This window comes from Schistocerca piceifrons, chromosome X (assembly GCF_021461385.2).
Source record: "Schistocerca piceifrons isolate TAMUIC-IGC-003096 chromosome X, iqSchPice1.1, whole genome shotgun sequence".
NCBI lineage: Eukaryota > Metazoa > Arthropoda > Insecta > Orthoptera > Acrididae > Schistocerca > Schistocerca piceifrons.
In genome coordinates, this window is record NC_060149.1 from 65,130,544 (window position 1) to 65,150,834 (window position 20,291).

The window sequence follows — 20,291 nt, forward strand, 5'->3', positions numbered from 1 at the left end:
GGGACGGCGCGAGATGGAATGAGTCAGTACGTAGCTTACATAATGCTGAATCAAAAATTTGTAAACAATAGTATCAAGTCATTTTTACTTGTCTTTAGTCCCTGATATGTTTGTTCATATTCAGTGTTTAGTACCTGATGTTTTACGAGGGACTTTCAGTAAGTAATGCAACACTTTTTTCTCGACAGTTGCGGTTGATAAAAAATGCATATTTTGTTGTGGGACATCGTGGAGTATTCCCAAATGGTTCAAATATATTTGCTTAACAAGAGTGATAGGGCACAAATCGCAGAATATCTGAGTGACCACCATCAAACGTTCATTTCTGAGGAAGAGGATGTGGAACAAAAATGGAAAAAATTCAGAAACATCGTCCAGTACGCCTTAGATAAGTTCGTACCGACTAAGGTCCAAAGCGAGGGGAAAGATCCACCGTGGTATAACAATCATGTACGAAAGGTACTACGGAAACAAAGAAAGCTTCATCATAGGTTTAAGAGTAGTCGAATCATAGCTGATAAGGAAAAGCTGAACGAAGCGAAAAAGAGCGTAAAGAGAGCAATGAGAGAAGCATTCACCGAATTCGAACATAAAACATTGGCAAACAATCTAAACAAGAACCCTAAAAAGTTTTGGTCATATGTAAAATCGGTAAGCGGATCTAAATCCCCTATTCAGTCACTCGTTGACCACGATGGCACCGAAACAGAGGACGACCGAAGAAAGGCAGAAATACTGAATTCAGTGTTCCGAAACTGTTTCACTGCGGAAAATCGTAACACGGTCCCTGACTTCAGCCGTCGCACGGACGCCAAAATGGAAAATATTGAAATAAACGATATCGGAATTGAAAAACAACTGCTATCACTTAGTAGCGGAAAAGCATCCGGACCAGACGAGATACCCTTAAGATTCTACAGTGATTATGCTAAAGAACTTGCCCCCTTTCTATCAGCAATTTATCGTAGATCGCTGGAAGAACGTAAAGTACCTAGCGACTGGAAGAAAGCGCAGGTCGTTCCCATTTTCAAGAAGGGTCATAAATCAGATGCGAATAATTATAGGCCTATTTCGCTTACGTCAATCTGTTGTAGAATAATGGAACATGTTTTGTGTTCTCGTATTATGACGTTCTTAGATAATACAAATCTCCTTCATCATAACCAACATGGATTCCGCAAACAGAGATCGTGTGAAACTCAGCTCGCCCTATTTGCCCAAGAAATTCACAGTGCCGTAGACACTGGCGAGCAGATTGATGCCGTATTCCTGGACTTCAGGAAGGCATTTGATACGGTTAGTGAAAAAAATACGAGCTTACGGAATATCGGACCAGGTTTGTGATTGGATTCAGGATTTCCTAGAAGAAAGAACACAACATGTCATTCTTAACGGTTCAAAATCTGCAGATGTAGAGGTAATTTCGGGAGTACCGCAAGGAAGCGTGATAGGACCTTTATTGTTTACAATATACATAAATGACTTAGTTGACAACATCGGTAGCTCCGTGAGGCTATTTGCAGATGACACGGTTGTCTACAAGAAAGTAGCAACATCAGAAGACTCGTACGTACTCCAGGAAGACCTGCAGAGGATTAATGCATGGTGCGACAGCTGGCAGCTTTCCCTAAACGTAGATAAATGTAATATAATGCGCATACATAGGGGCAGAAATCCATTCCAGTACGATTATGCCATAGGTGGTAAATCATTGGAAGCGGTAACGACCGTAAAATACTTAGGAGTTACTATCCGGAGCGATCTGAAGTGGAATGATCACATAAAACAAATAGTGGGAAAAGCAGGCGCCAGGTTAAGATTCATAGGAAGAATTCTAAGAAAATGTGACTCATCGACGAAAGAAGTAGCTTACAAAACGCTTGTTCGTCCGATTCTTGAGTATTGCTCATCAGTATGGGACCCTTACCAGGTTGGATTAATAGAAGAGATAGACATGATCCAGCGAAAAGCAGCGCGATTCGTCATGGGGACATTTAGTCAGCGCGAGAGCGTTACGGAGATGCTGAACAAGCTCCAGTGGCGGACACTTCAAGAAAGGCGTTACGCAATACGGAGAGGTTTATTATCGAAATTACGAGAGAGCACATTCCGGGAAGAGATGGGCAACATATTACTACCACCCACATATATCTCGCGTAATGATCACAACGAAAAGATCCGAGAAATTAGAGCAAATACGGAGACTTACAAGCAGTCGTTCTTCCCACGCACAATTCGTGAATGGAACAGGGAAGGGGGGATCAGATAGTGGTACAATAAGTACCCTCCGCCACACACCGTAAGGTGCCTCGCGGAGTATAGATGTAGATGTAGAAATGGCTCTGAGCACTATGGGACTTAACTGCTGAGGTCATCAGTCCCCTAGAACTTAGAACTTCTTAAACCTAACTAACCTAAGGACATCACACACATCCATGCCCGAGGCAGGATCCGAAGCTGCGACCGTAGCGGTCGCGCGGGTCAGACTGTAGCGCCTAGAACCACTCGGCCACCCCGGCCGGCAGAGTATTCCCGCTGCAGCCCTTATTGTTTTATGAAGTTTGAGCAGCTAGCGGTGTTATACGCAGCCTTCAAAATGCGTCTCTAACGGAGGTGCTTTTCAAGCAGAAAGCTGTCACTGAGTTTCTATTGGCGGAAAACCAGAGGATCATAGATACTCATAGGCTCTTACAGAATGTCTACTAAGACCTGGCAGTGAACAAAAGCATGACGAGTCGTAGGGCGAGGCGTCTGTCATCATCGCAACAAGGTCGCGCAAACCTGTCCCATCTCCCGCATGCCGGTCGGCAGCGCACAGCTGTGGCTCCTGCAATGTTGGAACCTGAAGGCCTCGAGGGATTAGCCGAACTCTAGTTAATCGATCAACAACGAACTCAAAAGGGCGTCTTACGACGTCCGCCCCGAGCAGATGCGACGAACAAAACCGAGCAAAATGAAATTAAAAAAAAAAAAAAAAACGGTCGAAGGCGCTGCAGTCATGGACTGTGCGGCTGGTCCCGGCGGAGGTTCGAGTCCTCCCTCGGGCATGGGTGTGTGTGTTTGTCCTTAGGACAATTTTCGTAGTTTGATTCAACAATGATATAATAAACTTACATTATATGAGCTAAAGCACTATTTAATTAAACTATAATAAAATAAAATTTCGTTATATCACTCTCTTGCCATGGACAGGTGTTACCCCACAGTAATGACAAAAAAATGGTTCAAGTGGCTCTAGTGGCCGAGCGGTTCTAGGCACTGCAGTCTGGAACCGCGCGACCGCTACGGTCGCAGGTTCGAATCCTGCCTCGGGCATGGATGTGTGTGATGTTCTTAGGTTAGTTAGGTTTAAGTAGTTCTAAGTTCTAGGGGACAGATGACCTTAGAAGTTAAGTCCCATAGTGCTCAGAGCCATTTGAACCATTTTTTTCAAATGGCTCAAGAACATCCTGCAGAAGCCTGTTTAGGTAACTAGGGATACTAACTACTGCTTCTCAGTATATTTATTCCTTAATGAAATTTATCATTAAAAATATATCACTTTTTCAAACCAGCAGCTCAATTCATGGAATCAGTACCAGAAATAAGAATAATCTTCACAAGGATTTAAAGTCACTTACTCTTGTACAAAAAGGTGTGCATTATTCAGGAACACAATTTTCAATAACTTGCCAGCAGCCATAAAAAGCTTAACAACCAATGAGATTCAGTTTAAGAGTTGGTGGCCAACTCCTAGTCCATTGATGAATTTCTCAGTCGAACAAACTGATTTTTTTTGTGTTTGTGTGTGTGTGTGTTTATACAACATAACTTCTGCACAATTTCAGTGCAGTAATGTGTTCATTGTAAATAAGTATTATAGTAGTTCTATTACATGTTTCTCACCTTATAAATTAAAAAAGCTTTATTATTCTACATTCAGTGCATTAGTGTTTGTAAAATGATTCTTTCTTATAGTGTTCATTAAAAAATGACGATCATTCCACTTGGGACCTGTGGAATAGTACATTAGCTTATTTGTTTGAGTCGTAAATATTTGTCATGTATTATTGTTTTTCTGACATGTTCTACATCCTGGAGGACCTCGTCACTACGGATCAATCGGAATGAAAGTAAATCTAATCTAATCTAAAAACGAAACGTACACCTTTCAGACACAGCGCTAACCAAACACTACTGGATGCATCTGCACAAGATGCGATTCAGCTTAATACACACATCAAAAAAAGTTTTGCATCAACTCGGTTCTGAGCATTCCGGAACCTGTCCAGAAAATTGGAATAGAGATCAACATAAACACCATATCCGCCCTTTTTATTGCTCATGAAAACCACACATTGCATGTTGTACTCCCATACAGCGAGACCTTCAGAGGTGGTAGTCCAGATTGCTGTACACACGGTACCTCTAATACCCATTAGCACGTCCTCTTCCATTGATGAATGCCTGTCTTCGTCGTGGCATACTATCCACTGGTTCATCAAGGCACTGTTGGTCCAAAAAATGGTTCAAATGGATCTGAGCACTATGGAACTTAACATCTATGGTCATCAGTCCCCTAGAACTTAGAACTACTTAAACCTAACTAACCTAAGGACAGCACACAACACCCAGTCATCACGAGGCAGAGAAAATCCCTGACCCCGCCGGGAATCGAACCCGGGAACCCGGGCGTGGGAAGCGAGAACGCTACCGCACGACCACGAGCTGCGGACTTGTTGGTCCAGATTGTGCCATTCCTCAACGGTGATTCGGCGGAGATCCCTCAGAGTGGTTGGTGGGTCACGTCGTCCATAAACAGCACTTTTCGATCTATCCCAGGCATGCTCGATAGGGTTCACGTCTGGAGAAAATGCTGGCCACTCTAGTCGAGCGATGTCGTTATCCAGAAGGAATCGTCGTCCATGAAGACGAATGTCGTGCCAATATGCTGCCGATATGGTTGCACTATCGTTCGGAGGATGGCATTCACGTATCGCACAGCCATTACGGCGCCTTCCATGACCACCAGCGGCGTACGTCGGCCCCACATAATGCCACCCCAAAACAGCAAGGAGCCTCCACCTTACTGCACTCGCTGGACAGTGTGTCTAAGGCGTTCAGACTGACCAGGTTGCCTCCAAACACGTCTCCGACGATTCTATGGTTGAAGGTATGTGCGACACTAACCGGTGAGGAGAACGTGATGGCAATCCTGAGTGGTACATACGGCATGTTGTAGGGTCCATCTGTACCGCGCTGCGTGGTGTCGTGGTTGCAAAGATGGACCTCGCCATGGACGTCGGGAGTGAAGTTGCGTATCATGCAACATATTGCGCACAGTTTTAAACGTAACACGACGTCCTGTGGCTGCACGAGAAGTTTTATTCAACATGATGGCGTTGCTGTCAGGGTTCCTCTGAGCCATAATCCGTAGGTACCGGTCATCCACTGCAGTAGTAGCCCTTGGGCAGCCTGTCTCTCTGTATCTCCTCCATGTCCGAAGAACATCGCTTTGGTTCACTCCTAGACGCCTGGACACTTCCCTTGTTGAGAGCCCTTCCTGGCACAAAGTAACAATGCGGACGCGATCGAACCGCGATATTGACCGTCTAGGCATGGTTAAACCACAGACAACAAGAGCTATGTAACTCCTTCCTGGTGGAATGACTGGAACTGATCGGCTGTCGGACTGCCTCCGTTTAACAGTCGCTGCTCATGCAAGGTTGTTTATATCTTTGGGCGGATCTACTGACAACTCTGAACAGTCAAAGAGACTGTGTCTGTGATATAATATCCACAGTCAACGTCTATCTTCAGGAGTTCTGGGAACCGGGGTGATGCAAAACTTTTTTTGATGTGTGTATATACTGTTATTGTTATAACAGAGATCGGCTTACATTAGATAAGCTGTGAAACCAAATTTTAGAAGGCTGTCAATAGTTGAGACTGGGACTCCAGAGTCGTAAATATGTCACACATTTGAAATGTAGTGGCATAGCGAAGTGTTTAGCGTATGTATCTGATGACGTGCAGTAAGTTGAAGCTTCGAACCTCGTCAAATGCAGTGAAAGTATTTCTTTTTTTTAAATCTCATCAAAAATCTTCATTATTTTTATTCAATTAAATAATTTCAATGTACTTTTTCTTTCTAATACCTTGCTGCGGCATTTTCATCGTGATATTAACGTTTTTTGTTTGCTTTGATTTTTCTTCCTATCATTCTATTTTTATTTGGAATCTGCTTGTTCCACCTAAAATCTATAATCAAGTGCCAACCATGCCAACTGCTTATCGGTTGGTAACGCGGCATTCCGTGTAGAAAGTGTGAGAATAGTTTCAGGTAGCCAATGACAGCGAGAAATTAGTTTGCTTTTACCATTATAACTGAAATTTTGCTGCAGAAGATGGCTACGCAAACAAGCATATGAAATTTTTCTGTCTTGAGTTTGCTCGTAGAAGTTGGTCTTAAACGCCGAGAAAAAAGCGATGTGATTTCAGTTCTGCTGCAGATTGTTGATCGCCGTTTTCTCGGATACATTACACATAACTTGGTTGTGGTTAGATTAGGACACGAGTTTAAATGCAGAGTTGCAAAACCCGTCGTCTGCAGCAGTACAGTCATTTGTCACTCAAAAACCGGCTGCCGACGGAGCATTTTCCATTTCAGTCATAACTCTCTGCGACCGCTTCTAAAATTTCGACGCGTTACATGGTAACAGTATATATGAAGTTACCCTTTGTGTTTGTGTGGCGCCTTTAACAGAGCAGTAGTCGGCAGCGGATGTGACAGAACTGTAGCGGCAAATGACAGACGTCAACTACCGAGAAATTTTAATTTTAATCGGATTGTGGCTCAGGGCAGTGCGGCGCGACGGTAGTAGAGGAAACAGCGAAGGCCAAACATGCAGCGCTGTGCTCTAGATAGAGAAAAAATAAAAGCTGCTGTTAATTTTGGAAGACTGTATACTATTGGGAAGAAGCCTCAGGAAGCGCAAAACTGTCTTATAAATGTACTTACATCGTGAAGAAATTGGTTCAAATGGCTCTGAGCACTATGGGACTTAACTTCTGAGGTCATCCGCCCCCTAGAACTTAGAACTACTTAAACCTAAATAACCTACGGATATCACACACATCCATGCTCGAGGCAGGATTCGAACCTGTGACCGTAGCGGTCTCGCGGTTCCAGACTGCAGCACCTAGAACCGCTCGGCCACCACTGCCGGCCCATCGTGAAGAAGAAAAAGCGTCTAACATTTTTGTAACATAACATTTGCTCGATAATACGTATAAGTTTAAGGCATTTTTCAGATTCACACCTAACCAGTTTCATTATCTTCTTCCATTAAATGAAGACAAACTGAGAAGTAATCGCCGGCCGGGGTGGGAGAGCGGTTCTAGGCGCTACAGTCTGGAACCACGCGACCGCTACGGACGCAGTTTCGAATCCTGCCTCGGGCATGGATGTATGTGATGTCCTTAGGTTAGTTAGGTTTAAGTAGTTCTAAGTTCTAGGGGACTGATGAACTGAGAAGTTAAGTCCCATAGTGCTCAGAGTCATTTTTTGAGAAGTTATCGGCCATGTTCCACAAAAAATGCTGCTATGATACCAACTCGGTAAAGCTGTTCAGCCGGCCGCGGTGGCCGTGCGGTTCTGGCGCTGCAGTCCGGAACCGCGGGGCTGCTACGGTCGCAGGTTCGAATCCTGCCTCGGGCATGGGTGTGTGTGATGTCCTTAGGTTAGTTAGGTTTAAGTAGTTCTAAGTTCTAGGGGGCTTATGAGCTAAGATGTTGAGTCCCATAGTGCTCAGAGCCATTTGAACCAAAGCTGTTCAAACTCTGAGCCAGAGAAGCGGTTAGCCAACATTTCTGGTGAATGTTTAAGTAATTATGTCGGAAGAATTAGCTTCTCTGTTGCCACCCCGCGCGCGAAACAAACACTGCACTTCTCGCCTAGTAGTTTGCTGCTGCTTAGTTCGAACTCCCTCAACCAAGCAAATCGCTGCGACGTACGGGCAGATTCCCCTTGATGCTCGCAAGCGTTTCCCATAGGTAGAGCGCTAGGCAGCACAGCGTTACTCGCCCCTGGTATGTTTGCATTGTGTGGGTGGGGATAACGGTCTCGGACGTGTTCTATGCAGCACGTTGCGGGAAATTCTCGCAACTAGTGAAGGCGTAGCTAATGAGGGACGTTTTAGTGTTTAATGTACCGTTGACAACATGGTCATTAGAGACGCACCTGGCGCTCAGCTTCAGCGACTTATTGAAAGCTCAGAAAACCTAAATTTGGATGTTTGGACGGGTATTCGAGTCTCACTGTTCGCGAATCGGCTCCAGTGTCTTACCAATGCGCAATCTCTCTCGGGCCACTTGCGTTTAATAGAAAACTAGAGTGGTTCTCGTTTCACAATATCGGCAAGCAGTCTGAAAGCTGCCACTTCTTCTTCAACTAACCACAAATGTTCATACGGGAAACAGAGCACTGTTCCTGCCCTGATATATGCCCCCAAACAGAAAATATGATTTACGGATTACGCGATCTGATTTTTGACTGATAATAATGAGATGGCAAAGCATCCGCAACGCCAACAACGGGGAAATGTTACTCGATATAATTTCTTTTCAACGTTGGATATGTAATGGAAACTGTGAACTCCACGCTGCACTGATTCGAGGTGTGATGATATGCATCTGAGATGTTCAACTAGCGCAAGTAATGTACCTTACTAGCAGTCACCTATCACCACCTAATAACCTTCCTATTGACGAACATTATTAATTGCAAATCTGTCGTCACTACCGTCGGATGATGTGGGACTGCTGCATCAGCATCCAGCTTACCTTAACCGCTGAAAATAATGTACAAAGATTAAATTCTAAGGCAACAAGCGCGTTCCATGTGATCCTTGAGCATAGTGCAACACACATTCAATAGATACGTTTTCCCAGAGGACCAAATCTTGAAACTCGCATGGATGCGGTTACACGTGAGAGTATTCGTAAGTCAGGAAAAGTGGTGAACATAATGAATTTCCATAGAAAAATTAAACTGATATTCCATACGATTGACAAAAAAGTTAAATTTGTAATTCTGCGCTAATGGCTGTGAATACAAATTTGATAGGGAGTATCTTTAAATCAATTCAGTGCAGTACCTTAGAACCACGCCACAAAATTAACACTCCCCAGTACATAAAACATAATTTAAAGTGGAAAGAGCTGCCTATAAGTCACTTGAGGTTGCAGACGCCAACAACCGAAACAGTGTCGGATCGCTATGTGCTATGAAGCAATTACGAGGCTGGCGAAAATCCCACATGTAGCACGCGAAATTTCCACATGAACAGCAACGCGAAAGAGTGACGACTCTCAGAAACTATTAATACTATGAAGCACATCCGTATGAAAGCAACTGTAATGCGCGTGGATATATCCATATCACCACTTACATTAAAGTGTGCTAGTCAGATGCCTCCATATTACTATATTTTATCAGCATGCTGATCAGCAAAAGACGAGACGAGAAATTAGTAATCCGTTCTAGTTCAAACGGATTGCTAGAACCAATCGCAATTATACACGCCTTACGTTCCCGCTGACCGACTCCGGTCAAGGTATTAAGCGCCACAGTGAGAGATCTCTTCATTTCCGCCGGCCAGAGTGGCCGAGCGGTTCTAGGCGCTACAGTCTGGAACCGCGCGACCGCTGCGGTCGCAGGTTCGAATCCTGTCTCGGGCATGGATGTGTGTGATGTCCTTAGGTTAGTTAGGTTTAAGTAGTTCTAAGTTCTAGGGGACTGATGGCCTCAGAAGTTAAGTCCCATAGCGCTCAGAGCCATTTGAACCTCTCCATTTCCGCATTTGACAAAAATGCTTCGCGTGAGGCGACAAGTTGACGCGCGGATCATCATTCTGCTACCAGCAAGTGACTAATACCGTGCATGTTACAGATCTAGTTGCAGATCCACGATATTTGAACAGGCGCTCGTAGTGAAACGGTCGCCGTTCAGCTGAAAAACATAATTGCACTAATGTAATGAACCCAGAGTTTGCACACTTCGAAGACAGAGTGTAACATACTTTTGGCTGCGCCCTTAGGTTGGTCATCTAAACTGTTGTGTATGCCAGGGCGTTTCCTAAACCGTCGAAAGAGGGCTTTGTCGAGCACGAAGGTGAGGGATATATCTATGAGGGATGTATCTACAGTGGTTTGTGGTCGGTGCCTGCTACGCTATTTCCAAGATCTCTGGTGTCTTCCACCACCTGTTGGTAATAAGCTTTTGGATGAACTTTGGTAGAAAGAAACACGTTGCTAATAGCGAGAGCAGGGAATGGCGAACGAGAATGTCTTCATAGTGCTTCGTAAGTTGATTAGATGAAAACATGAATGTTGAAACAATTTCATGGAGTCGCCGGGGCCCGCATCTCGTGGTCGTGCGGTAGCGTTCTCGCTTCCCACGCCCGGGTTCCCGGTTTCGATTCCCGGCGGGGTCAGGGATTTTCTCTGCCTCGTGATGGCTGGGTGTTGTGTGATGTCCTTAGGTTAGTTAGGTTTAAGTAGTTCTAAGTTCTAGGGGACTGATGACCATAGATGTTAAGTCCCATAGTGCTCAGAGCCATTTGAACCATTTGAGTGGCTGGGAGCTCGCGAAATCGAGGAGTCGAAGCGAAGTGTCGGCCGTGTGTGGTGGAGGTGACGTTTTAAGGAGTGTAGAATATGTCTTAGCAGGAAATAGTGGTCCTCAGTGATCAATAAAGTTGTTTTGTCGACACGGAAATCAAAGAATTCACAAACGCGATCTCGTGCACTGGGTGTGGAATACTGCTGAGTCTTCCTGTTGAGTAGGCGAGTGTGGCGGAGTAGTGAGCGGGTACAGGCAGTGGCCTCACAACAGAGCTTGGCTCGCTGGTTGCTGGTGTTTACTTGACGAGGTGGACTTGTTGATGCCTGCTAGAAGAACATGAATTTTGTTTGTGCACGTGGCAACTTCAAGTCTGGTGTTTGTGTCGTTTGACCAACTGACTCGGAACTGTTACTTTATTTTTGTTTGCGTGGATGTTAGCAGAATTTGGTAGGATCCAGCTGCTAGCGGTGTACATTTTGTGTACCAACAGTGGGATCTCGGAATATTTCTGAATGCTTTCTGATAATTACGATATGTTTAGTTTCATTCCCGGCCCGCTCGGAGATCTTCTACGCTCGGGGACTTGGTGTTTGTGTTGTCCTAACCATTTAGTCTCAACTTCATCACAAAGACGAGAAAGTTACTAAACTGGCATCAAATAGAAAGACTTGCACCAGATGGCCGAACAGCCCTAGCCATTAATGCCGTTCCATCATTTGATTTCTTTTTGATTTTGGGGCAGTGAGAAGTTTAACCCTGTCTTTTCGGTCAAAGCGACGCTGGTGACCCTTTCTTTAGAGAATTAATCCGGGCTCGCCACTAAGTGTATGAACAGATGTGCCGTGCAGTACGTCGCGTAATTTGTCTGGCACATTGTGAAGACTGGCTGGATTCTGACAGCGACCGCGAATGGCATCTCGCACGACGCCACACAACTTCCGAGGACGATACGAAAGGAACATTTCAGCATAACGTACGAGAATTTCTGCCCTGTAATTATATCGACTTGCTGTAGGAAGGACATGTACAACAGAGGTAGTTAAAGTTATCTTTCGACACGGAAACGACGCTAGAACCAGGGTAACTACAGGGACCATAATAATACGACATACGCTAGAGATATCACACCATGGTCTACATAATTGTTATTTATCACTATCGAGTGGGTGAATGTTGAGTTCTGTCTCAGGTCCTATCCGTCTTGATCTACAGCCAAATGCGTAGAAATTTAAAGAGTGGGTTTGAAAAAGAAAATAATGAAGGATTACTGTTCAACGTCACGTTAACACCGAGACCATTCAATCAAAGTCTGAACTGGTCAAGGATGCTCCAGGAAATCTGCTATGGTTATCTCTCTCTTTTTTTTTTAATGAACCATCCCAGAATTCACCTGACCTGTGACAGGAACATCAGGAAAACCTAACTCGGGACGGTCAGTCGGAAAGTTGAGCTCCTCCGAACATGAATCCAGTGTCCAAACGACTGCAGCACATCTCTCGATACGTAAATATGAAGTCTACCGACAGATTTCAAAGCCTGTTCAGGGACGTTTCTCATGTGAGTTGATATGAAGGACCGATATTCTCTGTTGTGATCGTTAGTGAATAACTGCATTTGCCAAGGGGTTGAAGAGAGACGTCTACACAGTTCCCAAACACCAGGAAGCTAATTTTAAGACGTACGTGGCTTCAGTATAACGAGTGCTGGAAAACTACACAGAATGATTGGGATTACCATCACCTACATTTCTTTTCTACAAAAGATTGAGCGTGTTTGATTGCGAGCATGATTATATATGTGCCGGATGATATACACTCCTGGAAATGGAAAAAAGAACACATTGACACCGGTGTGTCAGACACACCATACTTGCTCCGGACACTGCGAGAGGGCTGTACAAGCAATGATCACACGCACGGCACAGCGGACACACCAGGAACCGCGGTGTTGGCCGTCGAATGGCGCTAGCTGCGCAGCATTTGTGCACCGCCGCCGTCAGTGTCAGCCAGTTTGCCATGGCATACGGAGCTCCATCGCAGTCTTTAACACTGGTAGCATGCCGCGACAGCGTGGACGTGAACCGTATGTGCAGTTGACGGACTTTGAGCGAGGGCGTATAGTGGGCATGCGGGAGGCCAGGTGGACGTACCGCCGAATTGCTCAACACGGATGCACGCCAAGACCGTAGGATCCTACGCAGTGCCGTAGGGGACCGCACCGCCACTTCCCAGCAAATTAGGGACACTGTTGCTCCTAGGGTATCGGCGAGGACCATTCGCAACCGTCTCCATGAAGCTGGGCTACGGTCCCGCACACCGTTAGGCCGTCTTCCACTCACGCCCCAACATCGTGCAGCCCGCCTCCAGTGATGTCGCGACAGGCGTGAATGGAGGGACGAATGGAGACGTGTCGTCTTCAGCGATGAGAGTCGCTTCTGCCTTGGTGCCAATGATGGTCGTATGCGTGTTTGGCGCCGTGCAGGTGAGCGCCACAATCAGGACTGCATACGACCGAGGCACACAGGGCCAACACCCGGCATCATGGTGTGGGGAGCGATCTCCTACACTGGCCGTACACCACTGGTGATCGTCGAGGGGACACTGAATAGTGCACGGTACATCCAAACCGTCATCGAACCCATCGTTCTACCATTCCTAGACCGGCAAGGGAACTTGCTGTTCCAACAGGACAATGCACGTCCGCATGTATCCCGTGCCACCCAACGTGCTCTAGAAGGTGTAAGTCAACTACCCCGGCCAGCAAGATCTCCGGATCTGTCCCCCATTGAGCATGTTTGGGACTGGATGAAGCGTCGTCTCACGCGGTCTGCACGTCCAGCACGAACGCTGGTCCAACTGAGGCGCCAGGTGGAAATGGCATGGCAAGACGTTCCACAGGACTACATCCAGCATCTCTACGATCGTCTCCATTGGAGAATAGCAGGCTGCATTGCTGCGAAAGGTGGATATACACTGTACTAGTGCCGACATTGTGCATGCTCTGTTGCCTGTGTCTATGTGCCTGTGGTTCTGTCAGTGTGATCATGTGATGTATCTGACCCCAGGAATGTGTCAATAAAGTTTCCACTTCCTGGGACAATGAATTCACGGTGTTCTTATTTCAATTTCCAGGAGTGTGCTTGTGAGATTCTATAGAGATTGTATGGAAGAACTGGCTGCTCTTCTAGCTGTACCTTATGGTAAATTGGTGGAGCAACGGACGGTGCCTAGAGACTGCAAAACCCGCAATTTATCGCCATTTTGACGAAGGCTCTTAGTACATATGCACATAATTATAGGCCTATGTCGCTGACGTCAATCTGTTAGAGAATTATGGAACATGAACGTTCGAGCATTTCAACGTTTTTGAAGTACGACAAAACCTGCTTTTCCAGCCATTTGTGGATACTCACAGCAGCATCAAACTGACATTTGAATTAATTATCCTAGAAAACGCCAAGGATTCATTCGCTAGACTGTAATCTTGTCATCGTCGTCTTGTATGCATTCAGAAACAGTTGCTGAGTGTTTCCCAACATTTTTTGAAAGACACGCTGATGTCCATTCTCTTTGTAAAACCTAAGATGTTTCCTTGAAGAACTCTACCTATTGACTATCAGTTTTGATATTGAAAAGTAAACTCAAATCCTGAAGGAATATGGTAAATGCAAGTCTAAGAGCCCCCTGGTTTAGTTAGACGAAAAAAGTGAAAAGGAAGATTAGGTCATTAGAAACATAGCACAAATCGTGTCCTTTACAAAGGAACCACTAAGACATTTGCCTTAAGCGATTCAAAACAACGACATGAAGCCTAAATACGAATAGCGGGAGGGGGAAATGATCCCCTGTCCTTCTAAATGCGAGTGAAGTATCTTAACCACAACGCCGAGACTCATTTTGTTGGGCAATAGATTGTCATAGTAGCCTGTTAGCCGTCATGTACTTTCGTAGTCGTCTGACAAAAGAGGTAAAGCACCCAAAAGGGGAAGACGAAACGAAATGAAATGTCACAGCTTGGAAGGGTATGTAATGTTACTCCAGTGATTACAAAATTGGAGTAGTGAAGCAATTTAAATCACTTAATAAAAGCAAGTCCTCTAGTCCAGACTATATACCAATTAGATTCCTTTTGGAGTATGCTGATGCATTAGCTCCACACTTAACAATCATATACAGCCGTTCCCTCGACGAAAGATCCGTACCCAAAGACTGGAAAGTTGCACAGGTCACGCCAATATTCAAGAAAGGTAGTAGGAGTAATCCACTAAATTACAGGCCCATATCGTTAACGTCGATATGCAGCAGGATTTTAGAACATATATTGTGTTCGAACGTAATGAATTACCTCGAAGAAAACGGTCTATTGACACACAGTCAACATGGGTTTAGAAAACATCGTTCTTGTGAAACACAACTAGCTCTTTATTCACATGAAGTGCTGAGTGCTATTGACAAGGGATTTCAGATCGATTCCGTATTTCTGGATTTCCGGGAGCCTTTTGGCACTGTACCACACAAGCGGCTCGTAGTGAAATTGGGTGCTTATGGGATATCGTTTCAGTTGTGTGACTGGATCTGTGATTTCCTGTCAGAGAGGTCACAGTTCGTAGTAATTGACGGAAAGCCATCGAGTAAAACAGAAGGGATTTCAGGCGTTCCCCATGGTAGTGATATAAGCATCTTGCTGTTACTTATCTGTATAAACGATTTGGGAGACAATCTGAGTAGCCGTCTTCGGTTGTTTGCAGATGACGCTGTCGTTTATCGATTAATGAAGTCATCAGAAGATCAGAACAAACTGCAAAACGATTTAGAAGAAATATCGAAATGGTGCGTAAAGTGCCAGTTGACCTTAAATAACGAAAAGTGTGAGGTCATCCACATGAGTACAAAAAAGAACGCGTTAAACTTCGGTTACACGATAAATCAGTCTAATCTAAAAGCTGGAAATTCAACTAAATATCTAGGAATTACAATTACGAACAATTTAAATTGGAAAGAACACATAGATAATGTTGTGGGGAAGGCTAACCAAAGACTGCGTTTCATTGGCAGGACACTCAAAAAATGTAACAGATCTACTAAGGAGACTGCCTACACTACGCTTGTCCGTCCTCTTTTAGAATACTGTTGCGCGGTGTGGGATCCTTACCAGATAGGACTGACTGAGCACATCGGAAAAGTTCAAAGAAAGGCAGCACGGTTTGTATTATCGCGAAATATGGGAGAGAGTGTCACAGAAATGATACAGTATTTGGGATGGACATCATTAGAAGAAAGGCGTATTTCGTTGCGACGGAATCTTCTCACGAAACTCCAATCGCCAACTTTCTCCTCCGAAAGCGAAAATATTTTGTTGACACCGACTTACATAGGGAGGAACGATCACCAAGATAAAATAAGGGAAATCAGAGCTCGTACGGAAAGATATAGGTGTTCATTCTTTCCGCGCGCTTTACGAGATTGGAATAATAGAGAATTGTGAAGCGCCCTGCCAGGCACTTAAATGTGATTTGCAGAGTATCCATGTAGATGTAGATGCAGATGTACTGCATCTCTGAGTTCGTTCTATGTGAGATAAATGCCTACTCTAGAATTTGTAGGACTCGCCTCAACTATCTACCTTCAGTTAAAGATGCAGTTTATCAGAACCCTTCCACAAAATCTAAGTCCTCCAATATACATCTGTACTACTGACGAAGTTTAGACGACCTCCAAGACGGTGTACCCCGGGCAACGGTCAGTGACGACGGAACGGCAAACAGTCTACAAACTAGGCGACCAGACTAGAATGAATGTCTCTCACGGTCAAGAAAATCTACAGAGGACTACTGACTATGTGATCGTCCAATTTTATATCGACTTGCTCGTATAGTGTAACGCGCAGCGCGCTAGGCTTGCGAGAAGGGCAGGTGAGTCAGACCCAGATCGAAACGGCGGACGAATTAACGATGGTGGCTGGTACGCCTGAGACAATACGGTACACAAACTGTTCAGATACGATCACGCCCAGATAGAATGTTCTTCTATTAAGAAAAAAATGAACTATTACTGTTACTAAGGAAAAGTGCTATATGCAGAGGATTTTAAACAGTGTGTTTAAGATGTTATTCATGTCAGTCAAGATAGAAACCCCTCAAGTCCAAAATTAGTTCTGCACTTCATGTAGTGATGTTTTAATATTTTGATTAAGTAATGATAATGATTGTGGACGTCGTTAGTATGAGCTCGGTGCAAATTTGCTCCCTGTAATTTACTGGTGTGTGTGTTTTGGTAACTGCCGCTACACACAGCACAGAGTTAACTGTGTCAGTTTGTATCCTGTTTGCTATTCAGAGGTAAATCTCAACAAATGTAACTTCAGTAACTAATATCCAATTTTCTCAAATATATATTTCTAAATTAATGTGCCTCATTAGGCTGGCGACCGTTAGTTTTCTTTTTTTTTTTTTTTTTTTTTTTTTTTTTTTTTTTTTTTTTTTTTTTTTTTTTTTTTTACCACTTCTGTTAACGCTCAAGGTTAAGACCCGTTAGGTTTTAGTGTCAACTTCACAAAATTCGAAATTATAGTCTGATACCCTTTTCCATTACACACACGCACGGTCGAACTTTGAAATCCTCTCTGAGAGTAACATTAGCGTGTTTCATTTAACGTTAGTGTTATAATGCATCAGAGCGGAGTTAGGCACTTCGTGAGTTGGGGCAGACGCGGCTCGGCACATTTTTTTGTGCTCCTACGGCGGCCACAGGGTTACACCTACTTTTCAGACAACGCTTCCCGCCCAGACACACACGAGTGAGTCGAGAGGAGGATAAATATATTCTGAGTTGACGGAGAACAAAGAACTATTGTGTATTTAGTGTGCCCCACGTAAGGCACACACGTAGCAGCCACCTCGTAAACAGTCCAAGATATCGAAACAGGTATTCGACGAGTGATCGAGAGGAAATATCTACGTAGTGCTTACTATTTTTTATTTACTGAGTGAAGACAGGAAAGAAGATCAGGGTTTAGCTCCCCGTCGACGACGAGATCATTAGAGACGGAATACAAGCTCGAATTGGACAAGGTTGGGGAAGGAAATCGGCTGTGTCCTTATGAGAAACCCTTATCAGACTGGCCACACACTGTGTTAAACGCCGCTCCTTCACAATGAAGGTCAAGTTAGAGAGATTCGAGCATACATGGGGGCTTACCAGCAGTTGTTCTTACCGCGGACGATTCGCAACTGAAACGGAAAAAAAGGGGGAGGGAGTGTCAGTGTTACACGAAGTACCCTCCACTGCACACCATACGTGGCTTGCGGAATATGGATGTAGATGACATCTGATTATAAGGCCGGGTGTAAACTACAAGAGACTGTCTTCTATTGGAAGGATTTGGCAAAACTGCAAAGGAACTCGGATACAAGTTGCAAGTGTGGCGAATTATGGAGTACTGCTTCAACCTTTGGACTCCTCGTCAAGTAGGCATGGCAGTACACATCGATCGAATTTAGTGACGCTCTGATAGGATGATAACAGGTCAGTATCACTCATACTAAAGTGCAGCATAAGTGCGTAGGCAATTTAAATGGTCAGTCGTGTAAGTTTAGAGAACTAGGTATCGAGTAAAACTTTGCAGCTGTTTTGGGGAACATGGCAGGAGCCTCCAAGAGAGAGTTCTCGAAGTGGGAAAGCAAAAAACAGATCAGGGAACGCCGTTGTCCCCTGTAAACGTTATCCACAAAGATGGTTCAAATGGCTCTGAGAACTAAGGGACTTAACTTCTAAGGTCATCAGTCCCCTATAACTTAGAACTACTTAAACCTAACTATCCTAAGGACATCACACATATCCATGCCCGAGGCAGGATTCGAACCTGAGACCGTAGCGGCCGCGCGGTTCCAGACCTAGAGGTCGTGCGGTAGCGTTCTCGCTTCCCACGCCCGGGTTCCCGGGTTCGATTCCCGGCGGGGTCAGGGATTTTCTCTGCCTCGTGATGGCTGGGTGTTGTGTGATGTCCTTAGGTTAGTTAGGTTTAAGTAGTTCTAAGTTCTAGGGGACTGATGACCATAGATGTTAAGTCCCATAGTGCTCAGAGCCATTTTGTAGCGCCTAGAACCACTCGGACACCCCAGCCGGCTCCACAAAGATGACGGTCAGTCCTTCCACCACCGTAAACCTATCTCCGAAACAAATGACAACCAAGTTAGGCACTTCTCGGAGCGAACTATGGCAAATGTAAGCCCGAACGTCGAGGGAATCACAAGGAACAAGACATCTTCTCGACACACTGCCAAATACATAAATGTGAATTATTATGCTTTGAAGAAACTCACAGCGCCGTAGAAGGAAAAACATCTGAAATAAAAGGGATGCGACCAGCTGCCGAAGCACCTCACCGTAAACGATACAGTGCCATATTCACTAGACCAGGCACAAATAGTGCCCTGAAATACTAACAATTTGTGTACATCCGTGTACGAACTTCCAGGAGAAAAATTCCCTTTCTTGCCGCCAAAAAGTTTTAACAACAAAAATACCGAATTCACAATAGCAGATTTTCAATGCCACAGCATCAACTGCAGCTACAAAGAAACACACGAAAACGGACAAGATCCAAAATTTTCCTCCTCTTTCACAAGTAAAGAATGGAAGTGTGGCTGCAACCTGATAGCCTTATCACCAGCTACAACATACAAGACCGCTGTATTAAAACTGTAGATCAGACCGTTCCTCGAACCAAGCACAGACCAATTGGAATGCAGGTCTATGCCGCACTACGCTGCCGTTCTGTAGAAGATTTAACTTCAGGAAGGCCAAATGGATATGTTTTCGGGAGGAACTTAACAAAGTCATTACGAACCTCATCCCTACATTTGGAAATTACCGTATATTTGTAAAAATATTACAAAGAATCTTGGGACAATGCATACTATGGGGCTGCAGACAGCAGTTCATTCCATGTCTCCCGTACAGATCTAAGAAAGTTCTCGCAAAATTGGAAGGTGGCTATAATATCGCACCTTAGTGCCAGTGGAAATGAAATGGTAGGTGTAACTCAGTCCCTGGGTGGAAAAGCCCGCACAGGTTGAGGCGTAGCGCCTTCGCATCGCTCCTGTCACTTGTTAGGACGATATCGTTATAGGCATGAGTCATCGGCAGATGTCACCAGCTGACATGGTACTGAATTACAGAGCTGCACGTAGTTGTGCTAGTAGGCGGCAGAGGTCAGCAGTTGACGGACAGTCCTAGCAGTCGTAGTCAAAACAATGTTGTAAAGTTATGTTTGATTAATATTTAATGTATTTGCATAGTTATAATTTTTTTATATGTGTAGTAATTAGCAGTGTGAGTGTTGTATGAGTGAAGAAGAACAGAAGTAAATGAAAATTGTTTTGTTTATTCACGAAGTACCAGTTAAACTATACAGGGGATTTACTATAATTAAATGTGCAGTCGGTTTATGGTACTATTAAATCGTGAGTAGAACAGAAATTAATCGGTAATTTCAGAAGGAGTAATTTTATATTTGATACTTTTCTAAATTTATTTATTTAGAAATTGTCATAGAAAGAAATGTTTTACTATGATTGGTCATTGAAGTAAAGCGCGGGTTAGCGCGGGATAATACTGCAACCTGATTTGCTGTTTGTGATATCAGCCAACCAGAAAAATGCAGGCTCGCGCCAGTCTATGCGGGG